The 15,794-nt window shown below is 38.1% G+C and overlaps 2 pseudogenes; both read left to right on the top strand.

Moving 5' to 3' along the window:
* The first annotated feature begins 588 nt into the window (after nucleotides 1–588).
* LOC149212893 (uncharacterized) lies at nucleotides 589–1,152 on the top strand (annotated as a pseudogene).
* A 1,848-nt stretch (nucleotides 1,153–3,000) lies between these two features.
* Nucleotides 3,001–9,526, top strand: LOC149212894 (alternative NAD(P)H-ubiquinone oxidoreductase C1, chloroplastic/mitochondrial-like; annotated as a pseudogene).
* Nucleotides 9,527–15,794: the final 6,268 nt, after the last annotated feature.

Here is a 15,794-nt window from a genome sequence, read left to right on the forward strand (position 1 = left end):
CCAGAAAGAAAAGGATTGTAAGCTGTCATATATTCTAAAGAGAACTGAATAGAAGATGGAAGCAACTCCAAGCATATAAAAAAATGAAAGAAAGGAAAATAAGAGAATACTTCCTACTAAAGTGTGGAAGAGAAAGAATAAAGAACAACCAGTGACCTAGCTTAGTCTCCACCTGAATTACTCAAGAACAAAAAGAATAATCTGTCAGTGTTAGATCAGTAGCATTGAGGGGAGGAGAAACCTCAATATTGACAATAAAGCCTTGAATATGAAGGTGTGAAATACATTTATACTCTAGAAAATATGTTGAATAAAATAATTTAGTGAATGGCATTGCCACTATATTATATCCAACTTACAGACAAAGAAAAGAAACATAAAAGAAGATGGAAATTGTAACATCATAAATATTTTGAGGAGAGTTGCTCATGAGATCAATAAAGAACCAAGTTAATGACAGTTTTAGAGAAGACACATCCCAGGGGAGAGAGACCCATAAAATGTACTAAGATGATAATGGACATGGTGAGATCACAATTGTGTATGAGATCATACTGAACTGGGTAACATGAATCATGAAAAAACATCAACAATTCAATTTCTGAGGCGGTCAGAGACAAGCTGCTGCTACTTATGAGAGACCAAATTCAAAAGGAATATCCCACCTCCAAGGTTATAGATGATGCTACACTTCTACATTTCTTGTATGCCCGGGAATCCCTTGGATACATCCCAGAAACAATGGTCTGTAATGAGCTTTAAGAAAAACAAGAACAAAAAATTCTACACGAAAGGATTTGACAAAATGGGGAGGCCAATAATGGTTCTTCTTATGGTCAGGAACATTTCTTTCCACCTGACTATGGACGTTTTTAAAAGTTTTGTTGTCTATGCCTTTGATAAAATGTCTGTTAGTGCTACAAGAGGGCAAACAAAATTTCCATTATAGCATATTTTATTGATTGGGCATACAAGAATGTAAACCTTGATGGCACCATTGCACTTGTTCAAACCTTGCCAGACTTCTATCCAGAGCGCTTAGGGAAGGTGTATCTTGTTAATCAATCATACATATTATGGGCAGCATGATAGATAGTATCTCCTTTTATCGACAAAGTAACAAAGCAAGAATATGATGCAAGAGAATTGTAACAAAAATGCATTTACAATCTTGTGAAGATATCAAGAGATCATTTGTAGTGAATCTCATCACCCGAATGGTTGAGGAGTGGAAAAGAGATTTTTTAGAAGAGTTGCTGGAGGAAAATGCCGCAATAGTCTCATCATAATTCAAAGAACACAATTTAAAATAAAACAGTATTGAAGAATAGTTTCATTCTTCCAAAAGTTCAAAGCGTCTCAACCGAGAATACTCCAATTTTAGAGAACGTTACAAAGATGAACCCATTACATATGTTACAAGATTAGTAAACTGTTACATTGTCTGCATTGGCAGAATTGACATCTATCATAACGCACGAATTTGACTGGATTAAATATGCAACGTTAAAGTCTGGCAGCGGTTGCAGAAATGTGAAACGTTAATGTCAAAAAAATAATAATGGGCAGTGGATATTCACTTGGCAGGCGACATATTATATTCCACAACTATGATGCATTATAGATTAGTATTGATGGTGCAAAAATGTGAAACGTTCATATGGTGTTGGAAAGTTCTGACCAATTTTTAGTGCGATATACAATGGGAAACATATATCCAGCATTTACTGTGTTATACAATTGGCATCGTATTTGACAATGTACTGTAAGCATTTACATGGAATAGGGTTATTGTATGCACAGTGGAAGTGGTTACATGGTGTAACGTTACTTTAGGTATGGAGCATTTATTGTCATGCATATGTGCTGAAATAATCATTGAGATTACTATCATTCTTCAATTTGGAAACTTCTGATCCTTGTGTGATGTTGGATCCATGCCTTCGGTGCCAACAACCTTCAATGCTTTTCTCCTCGTGTGTCTTTTCGCCTGTTTCATTCAAGCTTAAGGTCACCCTGGTAAGCCCTTCTTTTCCTGCAGATTGTACATACTTTAGATATCCTTCTCGTCATCTAATCGTCGTCGTGGTTTTAAATGGACGTTTGAATATCACCGTGGATCCATAGAAAAAAAAAAAAAAACCAAGGTTGAAGTGGCCTAGGAATACCCTGTTTTTTAAACGCGAGACAAAACTAGGGTAATCAGAGATGTCTGAATTCCGAAGCCCCACAAGCTTGAATTCTACATCAAAATCATTATAGTGGCAGGAGGATTGACTGAGTTTGTTGCAACTGTATACATTTACACAATGCGAGTTGTTGGAAGTACTGATGAATTGCAAGCTGCAATTGAAACTTTTGAGAAGTAGAGCCAGGAGTCTCTGCCCAAAACCTGAACGTGAATTTTTAAACCTTCAGATGGTGTCAGTGCCTAGGAATGATTTTTAAATGAGATTGTCATGCTTTGAAGAAAAAAATTCTGATCATCATCGTCCCTTGGATAAAAACTTGGCAATAGCCATGCCCGTTGAGAATGAGAAGTTTGAAGTGTATGGAGAGGAATTTTTAAATGAAGGTATGGCCTTTCTACACTGGCTAAAAATTTGTAAAGGTGGCAATTCAATGCATGAACTGAAGTGGAAAGAAAACATTTTGATGGGCGTTATACAACGCTGAGTTGATATTAGGGTTTTGTGCCCTACCTGCGTTAAGGTGGTAAAGTTGGATAAATTGGGTTGGACCAGTGTTACAGGATGGTGCATTTATTTCTTTCTTATAGTGAGTTGTATATTAACGTCTACAACGGTTAACACTCCTATATGTGTGGATGATATATGGTGAATGAAATACAAATTTATATCATTATATAGGTGACATATCATTATTGGCATTGTTACTATATACACACAACGAACGCCACCACCGAGTTAAATGCATCGCAGGTCTTTGAAGGCGTATCACATTACTCTTGAATAATACATCAATTAAGAAGTTGTATAAATGGTATATATGATAGCTTCTCTACAAATTCCACCAATAAATGGAAAATATTTGGGAGATCAAGAATGCTTGCATGGAACGTATTACTCATCACTTGTCGATTCCACAATAATCTGTAGAAGTTTTGTTCATGCAAATGTTTCAAGAAGACATATATATGGTTGGAAGTTTTTGACGAAGGAGAGGAAAACTAAAGGCAAAAGTGATAGACAACTTATCTCTGAGTCACATTCAAGACACTTGCATAAATTTGCATCCATGGGAGAGAGTAGTGTCGGAGATCCTGCTCAATCATATGATGAAGATTCCCCTGTGAGATTGTTTACATGACCTAATTCAAAGAGTCCACGAATATGCATCATGGGCCTGATTCAAAGAGTCCACGAATATGCATCATGGGCGGTGGATTTGAAGGTCTTTATACTGCTTTACATTTAGATTCCTTGATGTGGCCTCCTGATAAGAAGCCTCAGAACTACTATTGAACTCTTCTGTGCTATTGATCAAAGATAAAGTGAAGACCATATGCCCTTGTTATGGTTCAAAAGGCAATGGATTACAGACTTCTAGCAATGTTGGTGCTTCTTTTCTTGAAAGTGGAATGAAGGTTGAATATGACTGATGTACAAATGAAGGAAAGAAACAGAGAAACAAGACAGGAATTCGAATGCTAAACTGAATTTTGGGTCGGACTGTTTTTATTTAACAATGAGTTTCACTGCGTTTCATTTCATGGGCAAATGCCTGTTTTATAGTTACATAACAAACTAACCGTTACAAACTTATTCGTTACAAGGAACTGTCTATACCTAAATTTACTAAACCGACTAAATCGTTGTCAAACTAACAAACTCCACCTTGACAACAATTTTCCCATTTATCATCTTTCCTGCAAGCCAAGAGAAGCTAAACACCACCGCAGCTTCTCTACGGTAACTGGCTTTGTGAATATGTCTGCACAATTTTCTCGTGTATGGACCTTTTTAAGGGCTACTTTTCCGCCATCGATCACATGTCTCAGAAAATGATACCTTACATCAATGTGCTTGGTTCTGCTATGACAGGCAGGGTTTGTAGCCAAGTGAATAGCGCTTTGACTGTCACAAAGTACATTCACTTTCTCTTGCGTCCTTCCAATCTCATCGAGCAAACCCTTTAACCAGATTGCTTCTTTACTGGCATCTGAAGCAGCTATATATTCAGCTTCGGTAGTGGACAACGCAACTGTTTCTTGAAGCTTTGACATCCAACTAATTGCTCCACCTGTAAGAGTAAAGACATAACCTGTAGTAGATCTTCTTTTGTCCAAATCACCTGCATAGTGAGCATCTACATATCCGCAAACTGATCCTTCACTACCATTAAAGACGATGCAATGGTCACTTGTGCCTCTTAGATATCAAAGCACCCATTTCACTGCTTGCCAATGCTCTTTACCTGGATTTGCCATGAACCTGCTGACAACTCCAACTGCATGTGAAATGTCAGGTCTTGTAGATACCATCGCATACATTAAGTTTCCTACAGCGTTTGCATATGGTACATGAGACATATACTTCTTTTCTTCATCAGCTCTAGCACTCAAAACCGAAGAAAGCTTAAAATGGGAAGCTAAAGGAACATTACCAGGTTTCACATTATTCATAGAGAACTTTTCAAGTACCTTTTCCACATACTTCTGCTGTGACAACCAAAGCTTACCATTTTTCCTGTCTCTGTGTATCTCCATGCCTAAGATATGTTTTGCTGCTCCAAGATCCTTCATATCAAACGTCCTAGAGAGTTGAGCCTTTAACCTATTGATCTCTTCCATGCTTTTGCTTGCAATAAGCATATCGTCAACATACAAAGCTAAGATAATGAACATGTCATTGAAACTTTTGAAGTACACACAATGATCATACTCACTTCTTATAAAGTTCTGGCTCACCATGAAGGAATCAAACTTCTTGTACCATTGTCTCGGAGACTGCCTCAGACCATACAATGATTTCCTGAGCTTGCAAACTAATCTTCTGCTGTGACCTCGTACAAAACCTTCTGGTTGTCCCATATATATCTCTTCATTCAAATCACCATGTAGAAAAGTTGTTTTAACATCTAACTGTTCTAACTCAAGATTAAGCAACGTAGTTAGTGCCAACACAGTACGTATAGAAACAAGTTTTACAACTGGAGAAAAAATCTCATGAAAGTCTATACCTTCAACTTGAGAATACCCTTTCGCTACCAGTCGCGCCTTATACCTTTCAATACTACCATCAACTTTCCGTTTCAGCTTGAAGACCCATTTACATCCAACAACACTTCTCCCTTCACGAAGCTCTACAAGATCCCAGGTATTGTTCTTGGCTAAGGAGTCCATTTCTTCTTCCATAGCCATTTTCCATTTCTCGCTATCTATATCATCTACTGCTTCCTGATAACAAGAAGGTTCCTCATCTTTAGTAACCAAAGCAATAGATGAAGCAGAATCTTCATACCTTTTGGGAGTTTTTATTTCCCTTGTAGACCTTCTCAGAGCGACTGGTTGCTGAACTGGTTCAGAAACTTGCACTGGTTCAGAAGCTTCAACGGCTTCCTTTGTGTATTCAACACCTTTGTCTCCAGAAGTCTCTCCTTCCTTTCGACTGTCACCGAAAGATCTAGCCTCCAACTGAACTCGTTGACTCGGCGATACCTGTTCCTGTTCAATTCTTTCAACATTTGATTTTAACAAAGAGGATTCATCAAATGTTACATCTCTACTAATGACTATCTTCCGCAATGTAGGATCCCACAACCTATATCCTTTCACTACATAGTCATACCCAACAAAGACATAACATTTTGACTTTGGATCTAATTTTGAACGCTGATTTTTCAGAATAAGAGAATAAGCATCACAGCCAAATATCCTCAAATGAGAATAGTCACAAGACTGACCTGTCCAAACTTCTTCAGGAATTTTACAATCAATTGCTACTGAAGGTGATCTGTTAACTAAATAACAAGCAGTAGATACTGCTTCTGCCCACAACTCCTTTTGCAAGTTAGCATTGCTGATCATGCTTCTGGTTCTTTCCATAAGAGTCTGATTCATACACTCAGCAACACCATTTTGCTGAGGAGTATAGACAGCAATTTTGTGTTTAACAATGCCCTCATCCTTACAGTATTGTTCAAATTCAACAAAAGTGAACTCACCACCATTGTCAGTTCTTAGACATTTAATAGATTTTCCTGTTCTTTTCTCTACCATTACTTTAAATTGTTTAAAGACATTGAATACATCAGCTTTCTTTTTTAGCATATAGACCCAAACTCTACGAGAGTAATCATAAATGAACGTTAAAAAATACAATGCACCTCCATATGACATAACAGGGGAAGGCCCCCACAGATCAGAATGAATGTAGTCTAAAACATCTTTACTATTATGATTGCCAACTTTAAATCTTTGTTTACACTGTTTTCCATACACACAATGTTTACAGAAATCTAAATTCAAGGATTTCAGACCGGGAAGAGATTTACGTTTCATCGTAATGTGAAGACCTTTCTCGCTCATATGACCCAAACGCTGATGCCACAGACGAGTACCTGCTTCTTCCTTTTCTGACGCAACCACTGCTTCACCGACCTGAGTACTTCCTTTTAACCTGTAAAGATTCCCGACCTTTTCTGCCTTCATAACCACAAGGGCACCTTTGAAGACTTTCAAGACGCCATCCTGACCTGTAAACTTATAACCATCTGAATCCAACACTCCCAAAGAGATTAAATTTTTCTTCAAATCAGGTACATGTCTAACACTAGTTAATGTTCTAACTGTGTTATCATACATCTTAATCCTGATATCTCCCATCCCAACAGTCTGACATGACATATTGTTACCCATAAACACAGAACTACCATTTACATTTTCATACGAAGTAAACCAATTTCTATGTGGGCACATATGATGCGAAGCACCAGAGTCTAACAGCCAGCTATCAAAACTCTGAGAGACATTACATTCAGGTGAAGTTTCATCTATCATACACAATTCTTCAGCAGATAAAACTTCGTCTACCATACCTGAATCAGCCTGATTCACTTCGTTCTTCAGGTTTTCGGATTCCTTCCGTTTCCAATAGTCCTTCTTCAAGTGTCCAACTTTACCGCAGTTCCAACATTTTGCCTTACACTTCTTGCCCTTCGATTTCGACTTGGAAGACCCCCTTGGTTTGTCTCCTCTTTCCCTTGAGCGTCCTCTAGCGACCATGGCTTTTGATGCAGTTGTATCAGTGTTGGATTTCCTTCGTACTTCTTCAGACAGAAGAGCTCCCACGACTGATTCAAACTTCAAAGAATCAGCAGAGCTGAAGCTGATTGAGGTTACGAAGTGATCCCATGATTCAGGCAGAGAACACAGCAAGGTTATGGCTTTATCTTCTTCCTGTATTTTGACTTCCATATCTGTTAATTGACAAATTAGTGTATTAAAAACATTCAAATGTTTTGCAACGCTTGAACCTTCTTTCATTCGAAGACGGTATAACTGTCGTTTCAGATAAATTTTGTTGGTTAATGATTTTGACATATAAAGGTTTTCAAGTTTTTCCCACAAACCTGACGCCATAGTCTCTTCAACGATGTTGAAGAGAACTTCATCCGCTAGACATAACCGGATGGTACTGAGAGCTTGGGCATCCAAGTCCTCCCAGTCTGAAGTAGTCATGGTTGTAGGTTTCTTAGTAACCCCATCGAATGCCTTGTGCAACCCTTGTTGCACAAGCAGATCCTTAACCTTCAGTTTCCAAAGAGAAAAATTGCTCTTTCCGGTGAATTTCTCCACCTCGAATCTTGCATTCGGCATCTTGGCCATTTTTTCTCCTTCCTAGGGTTTCAGTCTTTCCCAAAAAAAAAAACTTCCCCAAATCAAACAGAAAAAACCAATTTCGAATCCTTTGTTTCCTTTCACCCTTTAAATTTCTGCGAATTTCTGGGAAAAATAATTCTTGCTTTCCTCCAAATTAAAAAATTTCTGAGTTTTTTTCTTGGAAAAAATAATTCTTGTTTCCTCCAAATTCAAATTTCTGAGTTTCTGGAAAAATAATTCTTGCTTTCTATGATTTTCTATCCTCCAAATGCAAATTTCTGAGAGAAAAAAAAAATTCTCAATAAAGAAAAAATCTACCCGGTTCCACACGCCAGGCTGCAAGCAGGCTCCTCCTTATGCTGTCACCGCAGAGAAGGAAAAACAGCAATCTGCTGCTGTCACACGCTGAAGAAAAAAACAGCAATCTGTTGCTGTCACACGCTGATCCAACGCAGGTGGCAAATTCACGCTCTGATCCAAACACTCTGATCTCAGGCAGATTCACGCATTTTAATACACAGCAACAGGCTCCTCCTTATGCTGTCACCGCAGAGAAGGAAAAACAGCAATCTTCTGTTGTCACACGTTAAAGAAAAAAACAGCAATCTGCTACTGTCACACGCTGATCCAACGCAGGTGGAAAATTCACGCTCTGATCCAAACACTCTGATCTCAAGCAGATTCACGCATTTTAATACGCAGCAATCTGTCTCCTCTGACTCTTCACGCAGGGTTTCAGGGACAGCACCAGCACTGGAACGGCAGCCAAATCTTCAATCCTCCACGCAGCACGCAGGCAGATTCTCACAGCGGAATGGAGAAGTTTTCTGGTCTCCACGCAGCACGAGACAACGTTCTGGTTTCCAACGCAGGCAGATTCTCACAGCGTTCTGGTCTCCACAGAATCGCTGATACAGCTACCACGGTCACACACGGACAGCTCCTCAGCCTTTTCTTCAACTCACAGATGCATTTCTTCAACGCCCACGCTCTGATCACGCTCAGGCAGGTTCACGCAGCCCAGGCACCGCCCTTGGAGCTCTGATACCAATTGTTGTACAAATGAAGGAAAGAAACAGAGAAACAAGACAAGAAATCGAATGCTAAACTGAATTTTGGGTCGGACTGTTTTTATTTAACAATGAGTTTCACTGCGTTTCATTTCATGGGCAAATGCCTGTTTTATAGTTACATAACAAACTAACCGTTACAAACTTATTCGTTACAAGGAACTGTCTATACCTAAATTTACTAAACCGACTAAATCGTTGTCAAACTAACAATGACTTCCAGGTTATTGTTGGCACTTGGTGCTGAGGCAAAATTGGATGTCGTGTAAGGTGCCTTAGAGTTTCCTCGACCATTTTCTACTTTGGAATATGCCATAGTTTCAAAGTGGATTGTGTGGGTGTTGGCGAGCAGCTTGTGAAAGAGATATTGGAGAAAACACTTAGATCCTTGGAGCAGAAAAGCTTTGGAAAGAGAGAGTCTCCTATTCATGTCATTGTGGTTGGATTCAAATACTGTGGGGTTGAATTAGCTGAAACTATTGAAGAAAGATTAGCAGATCAAGGGAAGGTCCAAGTTTTTAATGTAGATTCTTTGGGCAGCGATCAATGTCCAACCTCTTTTACCTTTCAGGTTTCAAAATTTAGGGGAGATGATGACTCTTGGGAGGAATGATGTAGTATGTGCGCCAACCTTCATAGAGGACTTAATTCCTAATGGCCGTGTAGTAAATATAGCAAGGAAGTTGGCTTACTTGTATCGAATGCCTACGAATGAACAAAGAGTTAAAGTTGGGCTTAGCTGGCTGGAAAAATCTAGCATTGATTACATTGCAGATTTGCAAAGTGCCATTACACAAGCTTTGGGAAGTTGAACGAACAAAGAGTTGGGCTTAACTGGCTGGAAAAGTATAGAATTGATTCCATTGCACATTTTCGGAGTGTCATTACAAAATCTTTTGATGAGACTTAATTATAAATAATATCACTCACTCTGGTAATCCCTAAATTTAACATGAACAAACAAGGAGATTTGAAGGGCTCAGTATGAAAAATCAATGATTCCTTCAAGTGGGTGAGGAGAGGTTTTACTTTTTAGAGCTATGGACCTCAAATCATCTATCCAGAGCACTTTAGGCATAGTCGATCTTGGAAATTGGCTCAATGTAGATACATTCTGATTACTTGAGGCAACCAATATTAACACATACCTGACCTTTACATCAGTGTCAGCTACAGTAATGATCAAAGAAGGATTATGGATTCTGATTGTGGATTCTGAGAATCCCTTTCATGCTTGCATAGGTTGAATGGGTGAGAGAAACATTAGAATGTGATGATTATGAAATTGAATTAAGCTCCAAATTAAATATTTTGAAGCGTCTCCCTTGGAAAACTGCTTTTGGTCATCGTAGATCCAAAGAAGCCTCTTCACATGGGCATAATGAGCCTCTTCATACAACAATGAATGATTTCTTTCCTACAATAGATCATAATTTTCAAGGAGAGGAGCCAAGACAACAACTTCATTCACAGAATGACCATAAAACATTTCATCTATATCTTGAGGATACATTGCAACCCATTGTGTGATGTAGCCATGAGAAAAGACTCTCTACCATTGATCATCACTAATTTTCATTATATCCTTGTGAATTACAGTGGTCTCTGAGACACATGCAAGTCTATGATCATTATCTCCCCATGTTTCTTTGTCTTGTGGATATGTTGGAAGAACAAAAGGTCCAACATTTCTGTACTTTTGAAATAGGTAGTTGCATCAAAGGGTTACAATGGTATGGTATATGATATTTGAAAATGGAAATTTAAGAGTATGCATGCATATATAGGTGTTCCAAAGCCATCATGTGACAAAGGTGGGAAGACGTTACTCCCTTTGAAGATGATTGAAGACTTTAAAATTGTTGATATCATTTGTGTGTTTTTTTAATAGAGTCTACCCTGCATTGATTAGTATTTGAACCCTCGAATTGATATTGAAATATTAATTCAAAGGATGCATGGAAGGGTTTTCTCTTGGAATATTCAAAATTCTCTGAGATGATCTCCTCAAATACACAATTAGTTTGAGCTTATGTATGTCAAGATTGAAGGAGGAGCATGATTCATGATGGTCCGGATTTCTGCATGAATGTAACTAGAGTATGATCATTTTATTGGAGAATGATGCCTTATTAAAATATTGCATTATTTCTTTAAATGTGCAGGGGATATTCAATAATGACGGGATGAAAGAATCACTTGAGGAAGTTTCTTTAGACATAGCACTCACTTCTAAAGAGAGAATGTATTGATGATTTTATGTAGTTGGTCCTCTCCTATCAGGAATCTATTTCTTTGTCTATGTGCCCATCTATGTGCCCCACAGTATCACTTACAGTATGTTATTTGTTTACTCCAACTATCTAGAGATTTTATTGGAGATCACCTTAGAATTATGTTATGATTGTTGAACCTATAATTGCTAGAAGCTTCAAACTTAACCGACTTATGCTTGTCAAATTATTTTTTTAGATAATGATCACCTCTATGAACATCATTGTGGGAAATTTTTCTTTTTAGACCCCCTTGCCATTGATGTCAAAGGGGGAGGTAATCATAAGGATGGAGGCTAATTTATCAATACTCAGGACAAAAGGGGGAGGATCAGTGTTTTTCCATCAATGCCAAAGGGGGGATTGTTGGCATTGTTTTCATTGATGGTAAAGGAACAACACAAGGGAAGCAAGAAAAGGAGCAACAAGCAAGGAGTAGAGGCAAGGTATGCAGTAGCAAGGAAGGAGCAACAAAAGAGAAACAAGGCAATAGGAGCAGCAAGGTATGCAGGAGAAAAGCAAAGGAGAAGCAAGCAACAAAAAGCAACAAAAGAGAAACATAAAGGAACAATGAAGGAGAAATAATAGGCAAAGGAGCAGCAAAAAGGAACAATGAAGGAGTAGCAAAGGAAAAGGAGCAACAACAAGGAACAATGAAGGAGAAATAACAAGTAAAGGAGACACAACAAGGCAATATATACACTAATGAACAAGATCAACAATGCAAAGGAATAGAAGAAGGAGGAGGAGTTATGATACATTGAAATGTTTTGATAATGTTTAGATTGCTATTATTATTGAACAATTTGTTGTGATGTGAAATTGGTTGATTGAGCTGAATTGTTGTGATGCAAAGGCAAGACTCCAAGGCAAAGGAAAAGATTTTTGTGATGCAACAATGATAAATATTGGTATTTCATGTTGGCATCAGGTTGATGCATTTAATGATTTCATGTGGCTAAAATTAATATTGGATGGATTATTTATTTTTGTGTTCTAATATTCAAGATATGAAGAGTTTGGAAATGAATGAGTGGAAGGAAAAGAGTAAATCCTATTCACTTCATATTCCTATGTGGGATACAAACAACCAGCAAACAATCTTTATAAAAGATGTGGTTTTGGAAGGCATTGAAGAGGTTAGAGAATTGAAGAATGAGAGATATTTGATTGAACTATTATGCATTAGTTACCTAGCACTTATGAAGCTGATGTGAAACATACTTGAAGGGAAGAAGATGTCAAAATGAGGATGGCGATGTGAAGAATTTTTGAGTAGATAAACCATCACATTGTTATTTCTTGTTTGCATCAGAGGATGGTAGTCTCCTTTCAAGTTGAGGCATGATAAATATCTAGTTGGAGCCGGTTAAGGTAGGAGCTTGCTATGGGTTGTAGCCTACGGAAAACATATGTGAGTTGGAGCTTCCTTGCATGTTGCAGCTTGCATAAAATTGAGGTAGCAACCTCCTGTAGGTTGGGGCCTACAAAAAATCAGATGTAATAAGGAGTAGGAGCTTGCCTTTGCATCACAACAATAATAAAATTGTGGTTGTCTCCCTTTATGGGTTTCCACATATATCTGGTGTCAATATGCATTATTATTATGTGTTGATATGATGTTTTAGTTTTCTTATTAATTGTTGTTCACATATTCAAATTGTTGGTCATCTTTTGTTAAGATGCTCATGTAATGGTTCAGTTAGTGAGATTGAAGAAAATCATTTAATGTTCATTAATATACTAAACTGATTCACACCCCCCCCCACCCCGCCACCCCTCATTTTAGTCAAGATTTCATCAAGTTGAGTTTTTCTCTTATATGACCCGACCTCCAAGTTCTAATTATGGAAGTGGGGCTACCAGCCAGAAACATACTACCATCCCTCAAGGATCTCAGATCACCCAAGTGTCTAACAACCACCCCTGGTGATCAATCCCCAAGATGGAACTTCTTTTTCTCAGGCTTTACACCCCAACCGTAAGCATGAGACACTATGCATGCAGTTGGAAGGATCCAACCACATGCATGAGCCTCACTCCATGTGGTTACAACTGAAGTTTTCTAGTTTAGAGTGTGCAGTTACGAGATCGGTGCCACTTTTTCAAGGCTAGCATACAACCCACTGCTCATAACTTTTCATAATAAAATCTAGGATGATAAAAAGTATGTATAATGAATAATAAGGCTATATCTTGCTCAAAACATGGCAGTCATGTGATAAACATTTTGTCAAACACATGGTAAATATAGTAGTTACATGTCATGAATGCATATCTGATCATGATATTCTTAACTTCATCAAAGAATCATCAACAAGGATCAATTCCCTCTCAAGCTAGCTGCAATGACACTTGTTATCCCATGCAAAGATTAATCATTCAATAACTTATCAAATCATGAACAAGATCCATCACAAGAACACATCATTCAACCATGCATATAACCAACATATAACCGAAATAGAATCGATGAAAAACCAACCATAAGATCAAGATAATAACCAATACACGTGCTCATTGATCACAATAAGAAAATGACTCATATTAATATATGCAAAAGGAAACCGAGTTAGGGACTTCCACATAACACCCGACCATGGATTGGGTTGTGTTAATTATAAGATTTTTCTATGTCGAATGAATTACTTTAGCCCAATTTAATACTTCAATTAGCAATATCTTTAATAATAATTAATCTTTTCCATCATAAATAGTTATTGAAGATAGAAATAAATGCAATGACAGAGGAGATAATCAACAAATCAACAAGAGACACCATATTTGGTCAAAGACCAAGGAAAAACCCCACTATGGGGGAAAACCCTTTGAATCTCTTCTTCTATTAGATTGTCATAAAATGTTTTAGAAAAGAGTACAATGAGCATAGTACAATGTCATCCAGAAAAATAACCAAATAACATTCATAAATATTCTTCCATCATCAATATACATCAGAGACAACTTTTCATGTCTTCGGTCAACCGTATTCAACTTTGGTTAACTGTAAAATTTCAACCCTACTTTCCAGTCATAGGGAGGAGGAGTTGTGGGAATGACTAGGAGATTTCAGTCACTCCCTTGAGCCTATAAGCCAACGACTGCAACCAAATTTATCCTTTGACAAGCTAGTGAATGTAAACCAAAACCATAGAAACATGTGCGAACTTCGGATCCTGTAATCTCAGACCTTTGCAAACTTCTTTTGTCAACCTAACCTCAGACTTGTGCGAACTAATCAATGAAAGAAGAAGAGGAATATTCTTAGTGATGTCCAAATGAGGTTGAGGTCACTTGTATTTATAGGCTTCCAAGGATGACCAATTTTCCATTAGGGGCAACCTGTCCAAATGTGCATGTGTGGGATTTTCTTCATAAGTACACTTTCCCTTGTCCAGATTTGATTTTTAGGATGATTTTGGTCCTCTCGACAAGAGGAATTCAATGCAATAATAATATCTATAAAATGAGTCGTCTAAAGTGGAATTTGACCCTAGTTTCCAATTTAACACTCCCTCTCAATTAGGGAGAATCCCACCTGCATCATGTCATGTGTATCTTGTCATCATATAATGTCCCATCTCTACTCAACTCTATTTGTTGAAGAATTCTCCAATCTAAAGAAGAAGAATCATTGGGGAGCATCAACTACCACCCTATATAGCATCGAAGAGAACATCTCAATCCGAAATAATATCAGGGAGCACATGTCAACCTGAAACCACATTGGGGAGAATATCTCAACCTGGAATCTCATGGGGGAGTTAAGTATCTCTAACCTCATATCAAGAAATAGGTGAAATAGGGGAGCACATCTCAACCCATCCTATTACCCACTGATCTTCCCATCAATGCCCTTTAAGGGTAATGCGGTAGAACACTTGCATTATAATCTGAACTTGGGCTAGATACCCGACTTACTAAAAGGTAAGGATCACATGCCCCAAGCCTCCTCAACCCATTGGCCAGACTGGGAGGGACAATCCCAACAAGCCCAGCTTGTGAGTATGATGCTAACTGGGGTATACTCTACAAATACCAAGACAAGGGAGAAACATCTCCAACCCTATGGGTAACAGATAGGGGTGATACCCTATTTGTTACAGGGAAAAGTGTCTATATAGAACTGCTCTATCCCACTAAGGTGTGACAGCTGCCTTAGAAACAAACAGAGAAAAGCTACTTTTGTTTTTCCTTTATGAATTATAGATAGAGAGGAATAGAAAGACCAACCTCTGTCTTGCACTAATCCTTCAAATCGATTCCTCTCTTCTTTGATAGTCCTCAGCTACCTGCTCCCTTGCACGCCCAGCTTCACAAAGTACCTGTAAGATCACAGAAGCATAGCACTATACAAAGACATGGATCTATATTCATAAACAATCTAGGATCAGATATAAATTGACCATACAAATGTAACAAGCATCAATGATACAAAAGCATGGAGGAAAACTCAAATAGCTTTTATTGATAAACAAGAAAAGATCCAGGAGGAGTTACAACCAGTGGTTCCTAACCCAACATCAACCTCCCAGCAAAGAAGCCCCTCTTCACCTCAAACAAAGCATAGATCACCCAACAATCTGATGTTTGTCTCAAAAACCAACA

Source organism: Pinus tabuliformis, chromosome 1_1 (assembly GCF_031772625.1).
Source record: "Pinus tabuliformis cultivar Carrire ecotype Pingquan chromosome 1_1, CPIR1, whole genome shotgun sequence".
In the NCBI taxonomy this organism is placed as follows: Eukaryota; Viridiplantae; Streptophyta; class Pinopsida; order Pinales; family Pinaceae; genus Pinus; species Pinus tabuliformis.